We start from the raw sequence: 22,990 nt of genomic DNA, 5'->3' as shown, positions 1-22,990 counted from the left end.
CCCAACCTGGGATATGATTATCTGAAAGTGTTACAAGTCTACTATGAATTTCACACTCAACAACAGACAGGCATTCAGTCTTTAGAACTCGTTAATTCTTTCCTCCCTCTTGCTTCTCATATCACTAAATCCTCTTTCTTTCTCGATCATCTCTCCAACTCCTAACCCCTCCCTGCCTTCCACCTGACACTGCCCAGTCTAGGTCTTTTATTCTGCACACTGGGCCACTGCAACCACCTCCTTATGCGTCTCACTATCTCAGGCTGCCCCTCCCAGTGGCAGCACTCGGGTTGTCTACAGGAGGAGGTCTAAATTCAGTTCGCTGGAAATCAAGGCCTTCTGTGTCTCAACCTGAACCCGTCTCTCCAGGTTCTGTACTCAGACCCCATTACCTGGACCAAATGGTCTATATCCAGGTGACCTTTGACCAGATCAAAAGCGACATGCCCACGTGGTTTCTACTGGCTCGCCTCCCCTTGGCTCATGAGCTCCCCCAAGGATGCGGTCTCACTACCCCCTCCACCTCCACCATCTACTTGGTGCCTGCCTGTTGGCATGACAGGTGTCTGACATATTTTGTCTCTATTCCTCACCCCAATTCTACAGGTTATGTTTAGTCTATAATAAGGAATATCAAGGAAGTCAAGGACCCTGAAAAGGTCACAAACCAGTGAGTGATGAGCCCGAGTTCCAACTCAGGTCTGAGTCCACAGCCTGTGTTTGCTGTAAAACCTCAGGCTTCCTCGACCGCCACCCCCAACTTTTTACTTACCAAAACCATGGGTTCCCTCAATCTGGCTCATGTTAACCTTTTCCACACAAAGTCATTTATCACCTCTTACTCAGAACTCCTGCCGCTTTGAGTCCTTCCTGCAGCACTACATTTTCTACTGCCTCGTATTATTAGTTATCTTATTCTTTCCCCCGCTTTTCTGCAGTCCTAGAGCCTCACAATGTCTTCTGAACACAGCAGGCACACGGCTGTCTTACAACGTTGTTTTGTACTTTGATATTATTTCCTCTGGGTGAAATGCCAAATCAGGTACAAAGATCAGACGAAAGGGCTAATTTTGGTGACTTAAAAATGTTATCAAAGACCCAAGCTCTCTCCATTTTTCCGTTCCATCACTCTTGGGACATCTGCTTGTTCTCTCACGGAGGCAAAAAGAGCTACTGAGGTTCTAAGAATCACATGCAGACCGTTTCTGGCTGCAGACAAGCAAACCACTTTTCTTTCACACTTTATTAAGGAGGAGAACATTTTCTAGAAACTGCCCAGCAGATCTCCTCTTAGGGCCCTTTGGCCAGGGCTGAGTCACCGGTCCATACCCTAGTTGCAAGGGAGGCTGTGCAAGCAGGATCTAACATTTTCAGCCTCTACTTCAGGAGCCGGCTCAGCCAGCCAGACAGAAAGAGAAAGAATCGTGCTTGCACAGGCAACCTACAGTGTTTGCAAACAACACCGTTAGAGAAAATATTAATGCGATGATAAGCTCTGTAAAAGGAAACCCCTCCATAGCCACACAGATGAATCAGCAGAAGTTTGCTAATCGGGTAGAACAGTCCGGTGCTCACTGCCCAGTTCTTGAAGCAGGAACTTGTGAGTACGTTTCTTTCCCTCAGAAACTTAGATACCACAGTCTCTTCCACCACAAGGAAGGAAGGGCAAGGAGGAAAAAGAACCTAGTGCTTCTGAGCTTCCTATGTTCTCCAAAGAGCTGCAAAAGGAAAAGAAAAAAAAAAAAAAAAGAAAAAAAAAACCTCAAGAGATTTAAAGAACAGAAGTGATATCCAACTATTTATAGGTCTTTGCCTCTTTTTCCTACTCTTTGCTGTTTTTTAAAAATTTTTTAATGTTTATTTATTTTTGAGAGAGAGTGAGAGAAATGAATGAGTGGGGGAAGGGCATAGAGAGAAGGAGACACAGAATCCAAAGCAGGCTCCAGGCTTCGGGCTGTCACCACAGAGCCCAATGCGGGGCTCGAACTCATGAACCGCAAGACCGTGACCTGAGCTGAAGTCAGACGCTTAACCACTGAGCCACCCAGCTGCCCACCTCTTTGCTGCTTCTAACTGGACAGTCTCCTTGAACCACCACCACCAGCACCGTCATCTATTTCCAGTTCCAGAATCAACACAGACACCTATCAGAGGGGAGACGCTTAAGAAAATTCCAGCACAATGGAAAACAATGTAGCCACTAAAACGGAAGTGAATGTGAATGGGCTACACGGACAGCTATCCAAGCCTCATTGTTAGGGGAGAAAACCAAGATGCACAGCTAGGTCTCTACACAGGCTCATTTGTGCTTTAAAAGATATAGAGTTTGGGGGTTTATATAAATATATACAAGCGTACTTTAGTTGTCTGGAAAATTTCCAGAAGGAAATCTCAGGAACTGTGAATGGTGGTTACCTCTGGGAAACAGGGTTGGGAATTTGGGGACAGTGATACTTTTTGTTATATATTGATTTCTGGAAGGGTCTGTTGTTACTCACTTTGATATTATTTTTAACAAAGTTCCCAGGGCTTGTACTCTCAAAGTCAGACTAATATGCAAATACCTTTAAAATTTCATTAGCACTCTCAAGATACTTTCCTGCTCACTCCTCTTGGGCCCTATGATTTTACTAATAGCAAAATAACATATTTTTTTAAAAATAGCAAAATAACTGACCTCAGTATTCAGGATAGTAAGTCGAAGACAGTCACAGAGTGACTACCTGGTGACTGTTTCCATATATACAGCTCATGTGACTCCTGAGGGCTAGACTGCTTTATTTGTGACTCTCAATTTTTTTTTTTTTTCTTTTTGAGAAAGAGCGTACACAAGCGGGGGAGGGGCAGAGAGAAGGAGAGACAGAATCCCAAGCAGGCTCTGCATGCAGAGCCTGATGTGGGGCTCAAACTCACGAATCCTGAGATTCACGAAACCTGAGATTCACGAATCCTGAGATCAAGAGTTTGGACGCTCATCTGACTGTACCACCCAGGCACCCCCGTGTTCTCAATTCTTAAAGTTTGGGTTTGCCCTTCAAAAATGGTTTCTGTAACAACTACGAAAAGCAGTAAGGGTATCTCCTTAAGGTTAAAGTGTCTCAGGGGCCAAAATAGGGTGGCCCTACTATTTCAATGTAAAAACATTTTCGATGGCTCCAGGATTTGAACAAAGCAATGCTGAAATCAGATTACAAGATATATTTAAAATGTTCATAATTTAATGAATTCTTAAAACATTAAAAATTGTTTGCCACATGCTCTAGAGAAATTCCATTCCTAGGACCAAATGCTCATGTTAAGAAAGTGTATTAAAAATATTCATAGCGGGGCACCTGGGTGGCTCAGTTGGTTGAGTGTCCAACTTCAGCTCAGGTCATTATCTTGCGGTTTGTGGTTCGAACCCCGCGTCGGGCTCTGTGCTGACAGCTCAGGGCCTGGAGCCTGCTTCAGATTCTGTGTCTCCCTCTCTGTCTGCCCCTCCCCTGCTCATGCTGGGTCTCTCTCTCTCTCTCAAAAGTAAATAAACATTAAAAAAAAAAAAAATTCACAGCACAGGGGCATGCACTTTCAAATGTTCCCTCTGTAAAGAGAGCTTTCTTACTATTCTTCCTTTCTAATCTTATACTCTCATAAACTTTTGCCTGCTGCTAAAAAAAAAAAAAAAAAAAAAAAAAAATCATAGCCACAATGTTCACAACAGAAAACCACCACCCAGAAATAACCCAAAGGTCTATAGGCAACAGAATGAATATATATATACACTGTGTGCATTTGTTACATGGAAGGAGATGAACCATAGCTACAATGTACAATTAAAATAGATCAATCTTAAAATAACCAAGTGGAAAAAACTACATGCAGTACGAATACTACTTTCTAAAGTTCAAGCACAGGCCAACACTTATTTAGGTATGAACACACAGGTGGTAAAATGACGAAGAAAAAGCAAGAGAATGGTTAACACATACCTTAGGACAGCCAGACCTCAGGGTGGGGGCAGGGGGAGAGGCAGGGGTTGTGATGGAGGGGATATGCAATCCCGGAAAAGGTCATGGGATCAAGTCCAATTTCTTACCCTTGGTTTTAGGTGCAGGAGTGTTTCACGTTATTTTTTAAGTGCAATCTTTTCTGTTTAGTATTTCACAATCTATAAACATTTAAAAAATAAAAGCCATGGAGTAAGTTACACCGTGTGATAAACTCTGTGTGGGTGCGTATCGTTTAAGTTACACATTGAGTGACATCTATCTTTTAATCCTTTTGGTCTATCTCTGGTTCTATGCTTAACTCTTGGGTAATAATGTTAAAATCTAAATTTGAGGACCTGCTTAATGTGACCTGAACTTAAAGGCCTCCTAGCCATCCCCGGAGGGGGTCCTGACTTGGTCCTCCGGGTCACACCCAGGAATGTAAAGGGTATAGTCTAGATAAAGAGAGAAAGAGAGAGAACGTACACGAGACCAAATTTCCCTCAGGCTACAGACGAACCCCCAGGCAACCTGCAAACCACCCTGGTCTGCACTTGAGACAACTCCTCGGTCAGCTGCAGGACGGCAATCAGGAGGAGGCAGAGCCGGGAAGGGTCTGCCCACATTGAGGAGGCTTCTCCAGAACAGCCTGGTAGACCAGCAGCTGGCAAGAAGACACCCCTTCCCACATCCTCTTGAAGAGCGGCCGGCGCAGCTGTATTACAAGCGGTGCCCTCACGGTCTGGGCGGCCATCTCCCCTTTCATTCCAACCCAAACTGTACGTGACTGTTGCATTCACTATGCTAGGAGGCTGCTAAGATGCTTTGTTGTTAGAATAGGCTCTCCAATTTTTTTTTTTTTTAATAACAGAAATTTAATCTTCAAGATGCAAAAGATCAAATGATAAGCAGCACACTCCTCCAACTTTCCACACCCCTCCTCCATCACCAATTGTTTGTTTCCAAAGGCTAGGGATCATTATCAACAGTAAGCCCACCTTTGGAATATTCTAGATCAACCTGTGAGACCAAACTAATGTGTTCAAATAGTTTAATGCCCAGGAAATGAAACAGTATAGGCATTTTGTAGCAATGTACAGAAACCTTCCGTGGCCCAGGCACACATACAAAGTCACAAATTGAATACAATTTCCCAGGAGATCGGGCAGCTCACAGGGGCAGAGCTCGGGTGACATGAACATTCTCCAGCCCACAGGGAGCCCTGCATCCATCACCACGGGGCGGTGTCCCAGGACAGCAGGAGGCGCCCTGCCTACAGATCTACACTTCCCACTGCTGCTCCCTCTCCCGGCCCACAGCCACCACACCCATCTTTCTCATGGGGCACTGACAGTGGCCGACACTGCCACACAAAATCTGTTTTATGGAGTCTGAAGTTTTCAGGAAAGGGAGGATTCAAGGATATCCACTTTTCAAAAGAGCCAAAGTCAGGATACAGAGTTAGACCCAACTCAGTCTGGGTAGAGCCAGGGGAAGTGGATGGAGAACCAGCTCGCTTCGGCCAGGAGCTGGCACACTCAAACACCGCGTGTATTTGCTCATTTCTTAAACCACACAGGCTGGGTTTACATTCTTAAAGGCCCCGGCGAGACGGTTTGGTGGTTCAGGAATTTAGGCAGTTTAAATACCTAGAAAGCCGCTGGGCAATTAGGGAGGATTTGGGGCAAGCACAAAAATAATTTGTATTTCTTTTAAGCACCTCATAAACCATTAATGACCACAAAGCTCTACAGTATATATTTACACAGGCTGCCTGGAATGGGAGAGCGGGTGAAGAGACTTACCGAACACCACACGACAAATCAGAGGGCAGAACAGGGTCAGCAGCCTGCTCACCTTCCTGCCCGAGAGGCATCTGAGGCTGTGAGGCGGACGGGCTTGATATTCCGACAGCACCTACCATATGACTCACCCCGGACTTTGGAGATACTGCTCACATATCTGAGTAGTCCTGTGCTTGTCTCAGGGAAACTCCACGCCCTGCAGTGGGACCAATCCAACTGCCAGCAATAATATACTGTGTTCAAGCCACTGCTGGACAAGTGGGCTCTTTGTGCTGCCAGAAGAGGCACATTCTGTATCTGTGCGGGGGGGGGGGGGGGGGGGGCAGACAAGAAGGGGGTCCTGTCACCACACAGCCCGGGGATGGCAAGAGGACCCCAGAAGACACTCAGTCTGGCGCTCCTGGTTTACTGACGAAGAAATGGGCTCAATTCAACACACTCTGGGAAGAGCCAGGGCAAAGGGGTGAACTGAGCACAAGAAACACCAACATGAATGACTGTGGAGCAAGCAGTGAGTGGCTCCAACGCCGAGGGAAGGGCAGTCGCCGGGATGAAGTGAGGAGTCAGGAGACTCTTTCCTCTGTCGCCTCATTCATGAGACAGATGCTCACTGGTGCCTCTGAGTGTCAGGCACAGCAAGGCGTGCTGGAGTTGTAAGGGGACAGTCCCTCCCCTCCCCCACTCTCAGTCTGGCGGCCAGGAAAACACTGACAGTCTCTGATGAGTGCCCTGGGTGTACCTGTGGCTATAAGGCAGCACTTGGGAAAGGGAGCCCAGGGGGCAGCGAGGAAGGAGAGGGAAAGGGACGAGGTGGATACAAGGCAGGAAGAGACTTGTCAGTCAAAAGGTGCTTCAGGTAAAGTGAGTTCCGAACTGGTCAGCCAGACAGCAGGTAAGGATTTGGAGGACTCAGGGCAAGGTGGAGAAGGCAGAAGAACTGGGCTGGCAGAACAGAGATCAGACCTCGAGAGTTCCCTGAAGTCATGCTAAGGTGTTAGGATTTCATCCAACAGGCCATGTGGCAGTTGCTAAAGGGATTAGGATGACCAGACCTTGGCTTCAGACAAGTCGTTCTGAGAAGCAGAAGGGAAAACACGTTTGGTGCAACAGACTGGAGCTTGCTGTAGGCATCTAAGGCAAGAGTCGGTGAAGGCTGGACAGTGGTAGTGGGGAAGGAGGGCAGAGCGCCTGAGGTACCCCAAAGAGGCATCGTCAAAAGGATGTGCCACCAACTGGATGTGGAGATTAAAAGGGAGAGTCAAAGAAAATCTCACTTCTTTTGCATTCGTTCTGGTGGCCAGGAAGATCATTTACAAGACAGAAAAACTGGGGAGAGGCAGCAGGAGGAGACTGGGGGCAGAGGATGGATGTGAGGTTCCTGTGGGCCATTCAAGCATAGATACCTAGATGGACGCTCAGCGAAAGGCAGGGCTAAAGAAACAGAACTGGAGCCTATTGGCGACAGCGTCTGGGGGGCCAGTTACTGACGGGATATGCGTGGACTTTAAGGTCCAGCGGATCTGGTCACATCCCAGCTGCCATCTAGCAGCTTGGAGTAGCTTGGATCTTGCCTTAAACTAAATGTTAAATCAATACCATACTTTTAATATAAGAAGAACATATTTTCTTTGCTGAATGCATTTTGCCTATTCTAACTCTTAAGCTTGCCTATTCTAACTCTACTAACTGCCATCTAGCTGCCATCCATGTGACCTTGGGCGATTAAGTTAACGTTCTTGAGACTCTAGTCTCATCTGAGGAAATTCCTCCTAGAAATTAATGAGATCAGAAAAAGAACTTGATGTCATACCAGACACAAGATATTCCTTATTTTTCTCTTGCTCTCTCGTGATCATACACCGGTTCTTATTACGATAACTTGAGTACTAACCCCTGCAACGGATTACAAGCTTTCCTGCTGTCAGTCATTTGTCTTTAAATCCCTTTGACCTTCCTTGTATGAAAAGATTCTCAAATATTTGAATGGCCATAAGCCACAAGAAAAAATCAGGCCAGAATGGTCAGAGGACCAGGGGTTTCCTGCCCTTCACATTAAATAACTAATGCAAAGATCTCAAAACTGCTGTGTGGCTTAAGTGGTATTGATTTAATTCTGTGTCGGGGGCAGGGTGTGATGGAGGACAGAGACACTGGGGTCTGGAAAAGAGACAGAATGTTGTCAGTATAATAAAGCCTAGTCAACAGAACTTGACTCTTTACGTAAAACTATACTGTAATATTTCAGAGGAAGAGTGTCTACCAAAGTTAATACTACATCATAAGCTTCTATCCTCTGGCTCCGTTCAAGTAAAAGTCTTAAACAAATGTTAAAGATAAATCTAGCAAATGGATCTTGCCTTAAACTAAATGTTAAATCAATACCATACTTTTAATATAAGAAGAGTATATTTTCTTTGCTGAATGCATTTGGCCTATTCTAACTCTTAAAATGAACATCTTAAATTACAATAAGATTTAAAAATCAGACCACTACGGCATACAGAATTCAACTGCACATAGCCAAGCTCATTCATTTTTCCTCTGGGTTTTGACTTCAAATTTGGGCTCCAATTTGTCTTACCTATTTTTATGGCTGCCTTCCTAGTCTGAGAATACCTTGGTCACTGGATATTTTATGTTATCTCCAACTTACTTGCTAAAAACACATTCACAATCACCTCTTCCTCCCTTCCTAGTCCTTCCCCTGGCAGCCTCAGATATCCACTCTTTCATCCATGGCCCAGCTCTGCATACCTACTTCAGGTCTGTGTCCCAGTCATAAATATCTCAAAAAAAAAAACAAAAAAAAAACCCAAAAACCAAAACAAAAATAAAAACAAAAACAAAAAACCTCTCTCAAGTTTCTAATGTGAAATTACTTGACAATTGCCTTGAGGCTATCTAGTCATTTGGTTCACTTACTAATTTTGATTAAAAATAGAGAATGATTCAATTCAGAGCTATAGACTTCAGAACTTGTTTTACTCCTGGCTGTCTTCCACCCGCCCAGGTGTGGCTCGGCTGAAGCATGACCAGTCTGAGAGGGCACCTTGGTCCCTGAGTGCTGAGAAAGAACACACACTCACTCTCCAACATGCCACCTCTAGCCTGAGGTTCTTGCTGCTCCCCGACTGTCTGGACTCTGGATGGCTCCTTTTAACTCACAATCCACCTGGCCATCCCTCTTAGCCAGCTGTAAGGTTTCAACTCTTACTGACATATAGATCCAGGACACCTCTTCATTCTTCTCTGCCTTGAATAGATTTGAATTTCCCAGACCTGAATAAATTCAACTAATTTTCTGGGTCTAAAAGATCCCCTCCTATCTTGCTGCCAGTAGGAGGCAAAACGAAGGCAGGTAGATGGCCAGATTAGATGGCATCTGCCACTAAACCAGCAACATCCCCAGGCCACAGGCCTCCTGATTTGTGTTAGTTATCTCTCAGACACTAAGGACACGCACACAGTCTGGGCCAGAAGACTACTGAAAAGTAATTCTTTTAATTTAAACATTACCTTGAAACACACACACACACACACACACACACCCTAACTAGACCGTGACTTGCATCAGAGGTTATGTAAAATGAACAGCATCTCATCACCACGATGCTTCACTCACAAGTGCCCTACAAGATCTACCAAAGGAGCAGCACCATATCCAGGGAACAGGCCATGGCTTTCTCACAGTATATGATGCTCCAAGATCGTCTTACTTTCTTCAGAACCCAATTCAGGTTCTGGGACCTCATGTGACCCAAAGAATTCTATTGGAAAATTCAGGGTTATTTGCTTTACTAAGCTATTTCTCTATTTTCCTCTCCCAGGGAACACCTTAAATACCTTTTAACTTTTTTTTTTAAGGTTTATTCATTTTTCAGAGACAGAACGTGAGCAGGGGAGGGGCAGAGAGAGAGCGAGATACAGAATCTGAAACAGGCTCCAGGCTCTGAGCTGTCAGCACAGAGCCCAACACGGGGCCCGAACTCAAGATGGTAAAATCATGTCCTGAACTGAAGTCAGATACCTAACCGACTGAGCCACCCAGGCATACTCCTTAAATACCTTTTAAATTCTTCTCTTTATGAACTATCTCTACTCATCCCTCCAACCAGAGGACCTGAGGTACGTCTCAGGTTTTGTGTAAGTAGACAAGGACAGTTAGCTGCTCGCCTGCTCTATTAGAATAAACTGGGACAGGAAAGTCTTTTGAAAATCAAAGATTTCACCAGTTAAATTGGTGAAACCTTTGTAAGGGCACTGTATTCCCATTTTTCCTTATTTAAAAGACACATACCCCTTGACTCAACAATCTCTCTTTTAGAAATCTATCCATACATGGTTACAGAAAAAAGATGTACAAAAATATTCAGTACAGTATTACAAAGCAAACAAACATGGAAAAAAACCATCACCCTAGAAGGCACTTAAATTGTATATCAATAGGAGACTGGTTAAATAAATAATGGATATATATGTTTTGTGTAGAAAACATTTATGTAAAAATACATAAGAAATATTAACAGTGCTTATCTCTGGGTTAAAAGTTCTAAGAACATTTTCCACCTTACGTCCTTTATGAGATTTTTCTCCTATAAACTTGCACTTTTTTAGAAGTTTATTTATTTTGAAAGAGTGAGAGCGAGAGAGCAGGGGAGGGGCAAAGAGAGAGGAAGAAAAAGAATCCCAAGCAGGCTCTGCACTGTCACCATGGAGCTGACACAGGGCTTGAACTCATGAACCATGAGGTCATGACCTGCACCGAAATCAAGAGTGAGCCACCCAGGCGCCCCTAAACTTAACAATTTTTTAAGTTAAGCCAGTTAATAAGGGGAGAAAAGTAAACCTTCATAAATTCAGGCTTACACCAAAGTTTTACTAAACTCTTCATTTTAACAATGTTATTCCATCTTTGTTAAACAGTAAATAGAACAAACAAAGCAGATACACATTAAAATGTGTTTGCTCCAGCAGCTAATGATTTCATCGTTCAAGTTTAGGAATTTTGTCTTAGAGTCTCAGAAGGTCAGTTTTTTTTTTTTTTCCTCAAGCACCTGCTGTATGAGTTACAGACCCTTTTTTAAACTAAATGGCTCGATTTAACCACAGAACTTGTGCTAAACATGTTTACACTTAAAATCGGTTTTACTCTGGAAATTGGGGTGAGACTGGGGAGAGAAGGCCACAATGTTTGTCAAACCTAAAAAGAGGGGCGCCTGAGTGGCTCAGTCCATGAAGCATTCGATTCTTGATTTCAGCTCAGGTGACAATCTCACAGTTCATGAGATCAAGCCCTGCATCCCTGCATCCGGCTCTGTGCTGACAGCATGGAGCCTGCTTGGGATTCTCTCTCTGTCCCTCCCCTGCTCGCTTGCTCTCTCTCAAAATACATTTAAAAACAAAAACATGGGAATGCAAGCTGGTGCAGCCACTCTGGAAAACAGTATGGTGGTTCCTCAAGTAACTAACAATAGAACTACCCTATGACCCAGCAATGGCACTACTAGGCATTTATCCACCGATACAGGTGTGCTGTCTCAAAGGGACACATGCACCCCCATGTTTATAGCAGCACTATCCACAACAGCCAAAGTATGGAAAGAGCCCAAATGTCCATCAATGGGTGAATGGATAAAGAAGATGTGGTAAATATATATACAATGGAGTATTACTCGGCAATCAAAAAGAATGAAATCTTGCCATTTGCAACTACATGGATGGAACTGGAGGGTATCATGCTAAGTGAAATTAAAGAAAGACAAAAATCATATGACTTCACCCATATGAGGACTTTAAGAGACAAAACAGATGAACATAAGGGAAGGGAAGCAAAATAATATAAAAACAGAAAGGGGGACAAAACAGAAGAGACTCATAAATATGGAGAACAAACGGAGGGTTACTGGAGGGGTTGTGGGAGGGGGGATGAGCTAAATGGGTAAGGGGCACTGAGGCATCTACTCCTGAAATCATTGTTGCACTATATGCTAACTAATTTGGATGTAAATTTAAAAAAATAAAAAATTAAATTAAAAATAAATAAATAACAACAAAAAAACAAAAAACAAACCTGGGGCAGCTGGGTGGCTCAGTCAGTCAAGTGTCTGACTTTGGTTCAGTTTGTGAGTTCAAGCCCTGCATTGGGATCTGTGCTTTCAGCCAAGAGCCCCCTTCAATCCTGTCCCCACCTTCTCTCTCTCCCCTTCCCTTGCCTCACATGTGCTCTCTCTCCCCCTCTCTCAAAAATAAACATTAAAAAAAATTTTTTTTAAAAACCCTAAAAAGAAATACACACACACCCTCAAATAAGGAAAAAAAAAAAAAAAAAAAAGACTGATGCCCAGGCCCTTTTATAGGACTTACAATATCTTTGGGTCTGGGAGTCCAGTTTCTATATTTTTAACAAGTTCCCCAGGTAATTCCTATGATGATGGTACTGTCTCATGCACACTGGACGTAACTATGCTTAGCACACACTGTCTTATCCAATGGAAACAACACAGCATAGAGTCGAAAATTCTGTGAATTCTGCACAACTCCAAGATTTTAAAGCAAGTAACTTTTACAAAAAGCAATGTGGAGTTTGGAGAACCCTCCAAACCCTGCCATCAACCCACATCTTTGGGCTTATTTGTGGTTGTCACGGGCGACATGTGGAAGAGCTATCTTTGGGGCTAGGAGTGAGCTTGAGTAGTACAGACCAGTGTTTCTCAAATGATGGCCACAATCACCTGACTCCTGGGCCCCGCCTAGACCAATGGTGCAGGGGCAGAACCTGGGGGTCTGCATCCAACCGTCTCCTTTCTCCCTCCCATCTCCACCCACCTTCTTACAACCAAAGTCAAGTTTCCTAACTACTAAGTTAGTCTGGTATTTCCTGAACATCTGATTGTAAGTCACCTTGGGCCCCTGCTATGCCAGCCCCACCCCAGACCTAGAGAATCAAAATCTCTAACAGAGGTTCCATGTGTTAAACCAGGGGCCCAAGTTAATCCCATAAACAGGGAGGTTTGGGACACACAAATTCAGGTCAAACTCGTCTGAAGATAAAGAAACCAAGGCCCAAGGAAGTTAAATAATTTCCCCAAAGACTTAACACCTGATTAATGATTGCCGGGACACCGAAAACCCGGTGAGCTCATTCTTTGCTCTTATACCAATACTACTTATTAATGTTTATCATGAGTACCTGTGTGGTTTCTGATTCATCATGATGGGGCTGTAAGTAAGTGACTCATGAAGTCTGAACCCAGGGAGCATGTCGGAACATCTACCCGCTCTTTGGAGTTTTTCCACTTTCAATGTCAGGATGAGGAGAAATATAAACACAGCACATCTGATAAAAAAGCAAAGACAGTCCTACACATTCATAACCGGGGAAGAGGGTTCGAAATTCTTGCTATTTCTTTGCCAAATATTAGAACCTTTAGCAAAAAGGTCTCTAACAAATTACAACACTTTCGGTCAAAACATCAGCCTGCACCTTGCTGTGGGAGAGCACAGAGGGCGTCTCCTACTGAGATTCTACAACCTTATCCTGGAACCCGTACCTCTACACCCATCAACGAGGAACAGGGATGGAAACAAGACCCCCAGCTTGGAATGCACACAGCAAGCTTTAATTCAGGGGGCGTTCAATCGAGTTATAATTGCCTCTAATTGGCCCTCCCACACAGTCTCACAATTTACAGCTGTAATCAGTTGCACAAAGAATGAGCTAAATTTCTTTTCTACCTTTGAAATCAGAATCCTCTCCGGTTAGGTTCTTACCATTACTGTTTTGATTTTTTTTTTTTAATATACCAAGATATAAAAAAGGATGAATGAAGATGCAGGCAGATCTTTTGGAAATAAGCACTGATCCCTATGACCTAATGATAACCCGGTGGGATTCAAATTTGCAACAGAGACTGATGCCAATTCGGGGAAATGTTTCGTTCCAGGGCACGCCATCCAAAAAAACACATTCATCTGGTCAGACATTTTCCATACTCTGATTTTTATCTTTCTTGGCATGCTCGACTCTTCTCTAATAAAGTCACAACCCTTTGTTGCCATGGAACCCAATCAGACATGGAGCCTGTTACTATGACTTCCCTGCAAGTCTAAAAAAAGACCCAGTGACCAAAAGAACAGCCTTTTCTAAAAAAAAAAAGAAGAAAGAAAGAGAGAAAGAAAGAAAGAAAGAAAGAAAGAAAGAAAGAAAGAAAGAAAGAAAATGTATTTCCAAGGCAAAGAAGCTCCAAAAAATGACCCAACCCTTTCATACCCATTGAAGTTTAAGATTTTATGCAGGCTAACTTGAACTCTTGAGCCAAAGCTCAGCCAGTGTTTTATAGAAAAATTTTCAGCTGGGTCATTCCATAGAAGACAATTTTATAAATAAGTACCTGGCAAAGAGGGTAACTCTTCTTAGGATCTTTTTTTTTTAATTTCTAGGCAAGCTTCCTGAAATTTGAGTAGCTATTTAGCAAACATATGTCAATCAGCAGCAACCAAACTGCAATATTCATTTCCATCGATACTTAATTTTAGCCAAATGCTCATTATTTCTCTGTGAAGAAAAGATAAGCAAAACAGTACAATCGACCCTGTGGTCGGAGCTGGGCTAAACCTGTAGAGAAAAACATGAGACGAACAGCAGAGCCACTTATGGAAAGTGAATTAACATTTGCTGAGCGCGTACCAGGAGCCAGGCGCTTTTATGTCACCGTGGGAACGCTGCAGCAGAGGCACTTGGTATCTCTCTCTTACAGATAAGGTACCAAGGCTCGGGGAGCTTAATGGCTTGCTCCAGCTGCAATGCTCGAATAGTGTCTGCCTCCCAAAGCCAAAGCAATTCATTCATTAAACCAACATTTACTTTTGGCCTCACAGGTGCTATGCATTTTGTTAGGCTTCTTGTTCTTTAGGAGGGAATCTGCAGGCTGTAAAGCTTGTCTGTAAAGAGGACATGGGCGTCTATGTGTAGTGTTCGGGCTGTACCCATTTATACTCCCCACCCTATCTGCCTGGTAGCAGCTAACCCTTGGGAGAATCAGGAGTAAATGCCCCGGCCAATTACATACGATGACAAGGGGCCGGACACCTACTACCATCCCTCAAAAGGCTGGCTGCTGACGAAGCCTCCCCACCTTCAGCTCTGCAGTGGGAAGGACCCTGACGCTCCAGGCGCCTGTTCTTGTGCAGTTTGAGCAAGGAAGTACAAGCCGCACTATATACACTCACAACTATTCTATCCAACACTGGTTTGGGATGATCGGCTCTGACAAATGACTAGTAAAGAAGGAATAAGGAATGGGGGAGTGCCTGGCTGGCTTAGTTGGAAGAGCACGCAACTCTTGATTTCAGGGTTGTGCGTTCAAGCCCCACGTTGGGAGTAGAGCTGACTTTTCAAGAAGGAATATGTAAAAGTATGGAAGTTAATTTAGAAGTTATATTATTAATTATACCAGCCTTTTCAGCTAGAGATATTTCACTTATTTCCTCATATAATGAATACAACTACTTTGATTAAAAGAAATTTCAAAGGGGCACGCCTGGGAGCTCAGTCAGCTGAGCATCCGACTCTTGATCTCGGCTCAGGTCATAGTCTCCGGGCCTTAGGATAGAGCCCCACATCAGGCGCGGCGCTGAGTGTGGAGCCTGCTTCAGATTCTCTCCCTCTGCCCCTCTCCCCTATTTGCTCTCGCTCGCAAATGAAATTAAAAAACAGAAGAAGAAAGAAAAATGAAATTTCAAAGACCAACACCACAGCACAGAGAGACACCACTTCACACCCACCAGAAAGACTATCATCAGAAGACTGGTTGTAAGCGGCACCGGTGAAGACGTGGAGAAGTCGGAGCCCTCGTGCACTGCCCGTGCCATGTAAACCGGAGCGGCTGCTGGGGAAGAACACTCTGGCGGTTCCTCAAAAGGTCAAGCACAGAACTACCACGTGAGCCAGCAAATCTACGCCTAGGTAGGTACCCGAGAGATAGGAAAGCATATGCCCGTGCAAAAACCTGCACGCACATGTTTACGGCAACACTGATCCTAAGAGCCCGACACTGGAAACAACCAACCCAAATGTGTGTCAGCTGATGAGCAGATAAACAAAATGTATGGTACAGCCACACCATGGAAGATCATTTCTCAACAGAATGAAATGAAGTGCGGACGGAAGCCACAACACAGACGAACCTTGGAAACTTGATGCCGACTGAAAGAAGGCAGACACAAAAGACCACGTGACATCTGATTCCATTTACAGAAAGTGTCCACAACAGGCAAATCCAGAGAAACAAAGTAAATTAGGGCTGGCTTGGCAGGGAGGAAATGGAAAGTGATTGCTAATGGGTAGAGAGTTTGTTTTGGGGGCAATGAAAATGTTCTGAAATTGATTGTGGTGGTGACTGCACAATTCTGCAAATATACTAAAAAACCATTAAGTCTACACTTTTAAATGAGTGAACTGTATGGTATGTGAATTATATCTCAATAAGGCTGTTATTTAAAAGAACAAAAAAGAGGAAAAAAAACAACCAGTTTTTTGTCTGTTCTGTTTTTGGTTATCCTATTAAGAAAAAGACCGATGCCTGGGTGGCTCAGTCGGTTAAGTGTCTGACTTCAGCTCAGGTCACGTTCTCATGGTTCATGAGTTCAAGCCCCAAGTCAGGCTCTGTGTTGACAGCTCAGAGCCTGGAGCCTGCTTCAGATTCTGTGTCTCCCTCTCTCTCTGCCCCTCCCCTGCTTGCTCTCAGACCCTCGCGCTCTCAAAAATAAATAAACATTAAAATAGAAAAAAGAAAAGAAAACAGCCCAAATGACAAGACCACCTGACAAAGAAAACAGCCCAAACAAGATGGCCTGACCTTGGACAAGCCTCTGGGGATTCTCTGTGCCTTGTTAAGCAAACAAGGCTCACACCTGCACCAGATGCTCTCTTTGAGGTGGAAAAACCACTTGGATGAAAACCTCTCAGTGTTCAAAAACAGGGGAATCAGACCCCATCTGACCCCCCAGGCCAGGACCTATCCTACTCTAGCCCTTGTCTGATTCTTACCTTCACCCCAGGATCCATTCTTCAACCAACTCCTGAGCACCTGCCAGGTACAAGGCTTGATGCTAGACCATTTTCATAACCTCTAGTTCTAAGCCCACAACCCACAGGGGAGAGAAGTATCATTCCGATTCTACAGGCACAAAACAGACTCAGAAAGATTATGCAGTTGGCCAAGTGGCAGAGAGAGCTTTTGAACTCAGAATCAAAGCCTGGGCTGTTTCTCTTATTCCTACATCAGGGTTTTTCAAACTGGCTCCACAGGCACATTCTTGGAAATTCCACAGGTTTGCTACAGATGATTTTAAATGATGTATTTATTTAGATGGCAAAGAATATTAGTTTAACTGTATTTGGGGGATCCCAGAGATAACCAGCTGCTAACCAAGTACTACCCTGAGGTTCCAAGACCTTCCAGACTTCCACTCACACTGGGCCCAGGTATTAATACTTCTTCAGTCAACAGGAAACGTGATGGCTGACTCCAGTTTCCTAGGACCGTACCACAAACTGGGTTACTTAACACAACAGAAACGTATTATCTCTCAGTTCTGGAAGCCTGAAATCAAGGTGCCAGCAAGGCCATGTTCCTTCTGAAGGTGCTGGGATTAAGGCGTCTCTCCCAGGCGTCTCTCCCAGCTTCTGGCAGCCTCATCAGGCATTCCTTGGCCTGTAGACAAATCACACCAATCCTGCCAGTCTTCACATTGTAAGTACTTTCCCTGGGTCTTCACATCATCTTTCTTCTCTGCATGTCTGTCTCCAAATCCCCTCTTTTTGTAAGGACACCAGTCCTACTGGGTTACAGCCCACCCTGATGACCTCTTTTGGACTTCACTACTTCTGTAAAGACCCTATTTCCAAGCAAAGTCACACTCTGAGGTATTGGGAGTTAGGGCTTTTGTAAAGGGCAAACTCACTCCTGTGTCTCCTCTCACAGCTGGTCACCACACAATCCTCCAACACCCGCTGGGTGTCCTATAATTCAGCTCAGTTCTGACACTACCGACAGACAGCATCAGATCACATAGCTGAAGGGTCTGCAGCCCCCTATTTCAGTCACCAATCCTAGTCCAGGTTGTTACCTGTGCTTCTGACCCACCGGCTATAAACTGGAGGTTTCCATGACCCTCTCTCCAGAGTCTATTAATTTGCTAGAGTGGCTCACAGACTCAGGAAAACATTTACTTACTAGACTACCAGTTTATGATCAAAGGATGTATCTCCGGAATAGCCAAATGGAAGATATGCAAAGGTGCACGGAAAGTGTGCAGAGCTTCCATGCCCTCTCTGGGAGCCACTGTCCCTGAATCTCCACGTGGTCATCAACCCAGAAGCTCTCTGAACCACAACCTTCTGGGGTTTTATGGAGGCTTCATTATGAAGGCATTGATAGATTAAACCACCGGCCATTGGCGACTGCATCAACCCAGGCCCTCTCCTCTCCTAGGAAGTGGAAGGTGGGACTGAAAATTCTAATCTTCAAATCAAGGTCTCTATTCTATTCTACCTGAGCCCCCCCCCCCCCCCATTCTCAGGGGCTTCCCAAAAGTAACCTAAATAACACAAATTCCAGTGCGGTTGAAAGGGGCTTGTTATATAAATAACAAAAGACACCCATTTCACTTTCATCATTACAATCACTTAAGAAATTCCCAAGGTTTTAGGAGCTTTGTCAGAAATGGAAACCAAGACCAAATATATACCTTTGCCCCTTGAACAACAGGAGTTGGAAGGACCCAGGTCCAGTTAAAGGTGGGTTTTTTTTATAGTACAGTACTGTATATGTCTTTTCTCATGATTTTCTTAGTAACTTTTTCTTTTCCCTAGCTTACTTTATTGTTAAGAATACAGTATATAATACACATAATCTACAAAATACGTGTTAATCGACTGTTTAGGTTAGTGGTAACCCATCAACAGTAGGGTACTTGTAGTTTTTTTTTGAGCGGGGGCAATTAAAGTTACGCACGGATTTTCCACTGTGTGAATGGGGGTGTCAGTGCCCCCAACCCTTCATTGTTCAAGGGTCAACTACTTCTTATTATAAATTACAATATCACAGACTTCAACATATCTTTTTGAGGGGACACAATTCAACCCATAACCCTGACTTTAAATATAAACGATGCAGCATTTCCCGATGAAGGTCAAAGGGGGTCTCACAGTGAAAGGAGGTGTCATACACAGAATTTTTCTAACAGGGAAGTTAACAGACTGAGCCTTCTCCATATTATAGAACAGGTAACAGAAGCATTCTAAACGCAAAAGAAAACCTGTCCTGTACTGATTTAGATTATCTGTGTATTAAGCTAGCGTTCAATTGTTACTATCTTTGTATTTTATGTGCACTTGAAAATTTTCATGCTAAAATGTTAGGAAAGATTTCCTTAGACCGTTGATGAAACCTGCTAATGAGGTCTTTGTTCTTAAATTTTTTTTCTTAACGTTTATTTACTTTTGAGACAGAGACAGACAGAGCATGAATGGGGGAGGGTCAGAGAGAGAGGGAGACACAGAATCTGAAACAGGCTCCAGGCTCTGAGCTGTCAGCACAGAGCCGACGCGAGGCTCGAACTCACAGACTACGAGATTATGACCTGAGCTGAAGTGGATGCTTAAGGGACTGAGCCACCCACGCGACCCATGAGGTCTTTATTCTTAAAGAACACCTAAGTAAAAACACCAATTAGCATCTCTGAACAAACACTTCTTTATAAGCCAAAAGCAGGGAAAAGATAAATTTTAAAACACAAAGATAAGTGTACATGTCTTCCTAATTAGACTTATTTAAACAACAAATATGGCCAATGCCTTAACTCATCATTTGAGGTCCTTAAACACTGAACTCCGAAAAAAATAAAGTCCCACCATCTGTTGGAACTTACGAACTCAAATATTACACTAATATCTACAGCGTGGTTTGAAGTGTTGGGGTTTGGAGGCAACGGCCAAGAAAGAATTCTTGAGACAGCTTCGGGGCAAAAGGGTGGTTTTATTAAAACACAGGGGACAGGATCTATGGGCAGAAAGAGTTGCATTATAAGTGTGAGGAGTGATTATATAAGATTTTCTATCCTATGCAGGGGAGGGTGACGGGGTCCCAGAAAATTGTAATTGAATCTACAGGTTTCTGGAAAGTTTGGTTATTGACAAGATTGCTTTTTGCTTGTAAATCATTAAGACAGTTGCAAACTGAGGTGCTTGGGTGGCTTAGTTGAATGTCTGGCTTCGGCTCAGGTCACGAGCCCACGGTTCATGGGTTCAAGCCTTCGTCGGGCTCTGGGCTGACAGCTCAGAGCCTAGAGCCTGTTTCAGATTCTGTGTCTCCCTCTCTGCCCCTCCCCACTCACACTCTGTCTCTCTCTCAATAATAAAAACATTGTAAAAGATTTTTTTTAATAAATAAAAAAGTTAGTGGCAAACTGATAGAAACACTCAGGTCCTACATGACTGTGATCTCCAAGAGATAACCACAAGTTTTTCCCTTTCCTTTGTTCTTGGGCAGCCAGGAGTGCCTGAGGAATGTCACACAGATCCCACCTGGGGGGAGGGGAGTGGACGGGGCTGTTAGCTAGCGCTGTGCCTTCAGCTTGCCTTCGGCTCCCTCATTATCTATGCATGAAATTCCTTTTTTTTTTTTTTTTTTTTGAGAGTGAGTGCACGTGAGCAGTGGTGGGAGAGGGAGAAAGAGAATCTTAAGCAGCCTCCACACTCAGAACGGACCCCAATGTGAGGCTCAATCCTACAACCCTGGGATGATGTGACTTGAGCAGAAATCAAGAGTGGGACATTCCATCAACTGAGCCACCCAGGTGCCGCTATGTATGAATTCTTAACTCATTCTTTTCTTCCTTGCTTCCTTCCATTTCTCTATCCATCCAAACATTTATTGTGCATTTTGTGCCAAGCACAGGAGCCACAGTCCCTGCCCACTTTCTGGTGGGGAGAGAAACAAGTCAACCACAAGTGACTAGAATATAAAGGCTCACGGCAGACTTGGGCACAGGCAGAGGGGCCGGCCCAGTGGGAGATGAGAAAGGGAGTCTGGGAAGACCCTTTCAGTATGTTATCTCAGAAGCCTTCCACACCCTTCTAAGGAAAGAATTCTCTTTCTTTGTTACATGAGGAAATGATCTAAGATGAGCTCACACAGTGTGTAAGAACTCAAAACCCAAAACCCTGGCCCAACCTCCCAGAGCCCTGGGACCACACTGCCCCTCAGAGCTCTAAGCACACCCTCGGAGGGCAGGGAAAATGCATTTAGAAGACCTGGCCACTCCTCTCCTCACCTCCGCTGCTGCTAGCACCCTCCTCCCAGGCACCGTCACCACTCCCCACCTGTGCCAGCTCATGCCCACCTTTAATCTGGACCCAAGGCAACCTTGGAAAATATAAACTGGCCTCCCACTACCTCTTAGAGCTTGTGTCCTCACTCTGCTCCTGCCACAAAGCCTCTGGGATGTGCCTCGCACACAACAGGCATACAACTGTCTCAGGCAGTCTGTACTTGCTGTTCAGGCTCCCTGGATGGCTCTTCCCCTTAGACAGCTGCCCAGCTTACTTCCTCAGATCCTCCCTCACTGACCTCTCTGGGAAGAGCTTTCCTTGAGTTTCCTATTTAAAACTGATTCTTTCTATGGGCCTCCCCAGCCCCCTTTCCTTGGTTTGTCTGTGAACACTTATCGCCATTTAACATATTCTATGTTTTCCCTGTTGGTCTGGTCCGTCTACCTGGGCTTATCAGAATATAAGCTTGACGAGGGTGATTTCTGCTTTAGTTCCTGGGACGCCTGGCACGTAGTAGGTGTTCAATACGTATTTGTTGACCTAGACTGAAAGCAGGATGGTTACAAGCATGATTCATGCCCGGGCTGCTTATGCATGGGCTCTCCCACACACCACACTCCCGGCTTGGTGAGAGGCAGTAATGAGACAACTGGGCGGTACGGGGTGGGAAGAAGCCAGCCCAAGGTTTGCAAGGAAACTCATTTGTCTTGTTTTGTTTTTAATGTTTATTTTTGAGAGAGCGAGCAAGTGGTAAAGGGACAGAGAGAGAGGGGACAGAGGATCCGAAGGGGGCTCATGCTGACAGCACAGAGCCCAACACGGGGCTCGAACTCACGAACTACAGGATAGTGACCTGAGCTAAAGTCGGAGGCTTAACCCACTGAGCCACCCGGGCGCCCTGCAAGGGAACTCATTCCTAAACTCGATGCCACGAAAAGGTGCCTGAGCGACTCCTTCTCCATGCCACAAGCTGTGGAGATACAGGTACCATCAATCTCGATGCTACCGTCCAAGGAAGCACATTAGAACCAGTGGTCCCACAGCTGTCAATCTCAAGGTGTGGTCCAGGGTGACAGGGACTCAGACAAAGAAATGAGGGGAAGTGGAGAGAGGCCGACATTTTTGCCTTCTCTCAAAGTGCAAATCAACAGCAACAAACAAACCTCTGTTAGGGCGCTCGAGAAAGTCCTTGATTTTCCGAGCTGAGCTCTACCTGTTCACAGAAGGGGTATTTTCTTACACTGGCCTTTTGAGCCCTGGGCCTCTGAAAGCTCACCAGAGCTACTGAGAGAAAAGCACAAGGGTTCAATTCTCCAGAAACTTTTGGACAGCAAAGGGTGGACTCTGAACTTGCCTACATGGCGCCTGGCAGGAGTCAGACAGTCTAAGCAACTAAGCATCTGCCGAGTCTACAGGGTGACGGACGATGAAGCGGCAGCCACAACAGGATCGCACAGGGTCAAACGGCGAAAGCAGTCCGAGGACGACAAACAGAATACTCTTCCGTGGGGAGGACTGTGTGCCACAGAATGCACTTCTGCCAGATTCCAAACTCATCCTCATTCTACTCCCCTGTGAAAAATCCTGGCTGTGTGCCGCAGACCGAGTGGGGGGCAGGAGTGGAAATGGGAGTGACACATAATAGTAACAGGAGATCCACAAGCACCTGACTTTGTACGGTTCTATGAAAGGCACTAGGGTGCCATTCGGCTCTGAAATTCTACGAAAGAACTAAAGTCACTGCAAGGCTGATTCTGAGAAGCAAATAAAACCCCACTGAAAAATGGTACTATAATTTCTCAAGTTTGCGTCAGTCTGTTCTCTTTAGTGAGAAAAAAGGTGACTGGTTTAAGGTTACAAAGGCAACGTTCCACTATAAAAAC

At 44.6% G+C, this 22,990-nt stretch overlaps 1 protein-coding gene across 9 annotated transcripts in view; it reads right to left on the bottom strand.

Moving 5' to 3' along the window:
• TMCC3 (transmembrane and coiled-coil domain family 3) overlaps positions 1 to 22,990 on the bottom strand; it is a 299,493-nt gene that overhangs the window by 41,643 nt on the left and 234,860 nt on the right. Inside the window, exon 1 of one of the 9 annotated variants that reach the window (XM_058741777.1) lies at positions 17,248 to 17,511. The exons of 6 other annotated variants lie outside the window; for them this stretch is intronic. The gene's annotated coding sequence lies outside the window, so the exon portion shown is untranslated. 2 more of the 9 variants (XM_058741781.1, XM_058741776.1) reach the window with 2 other exon arrangements.

The sequence above is a fragment of the Neofelis nebulosa genome, chromosome 8 (assembly GCF_028018385.1).
Source record: "Neofelis nebulosa isolate mNeoNeb1 chromosome 8, mNeoNeb1.pri, whole genome shotgun sequence".
Lineage (NCBI taxonomy): Eukaryota > Metazoa > Chordata > Mammalia > Carnivora > Felidae > Neofelis > Neofelis nebulosa.
Note: the sequence above shows the minus strand (reverse complement) of the source record. Positions and strands in the feature narration are given on the sequence as shown.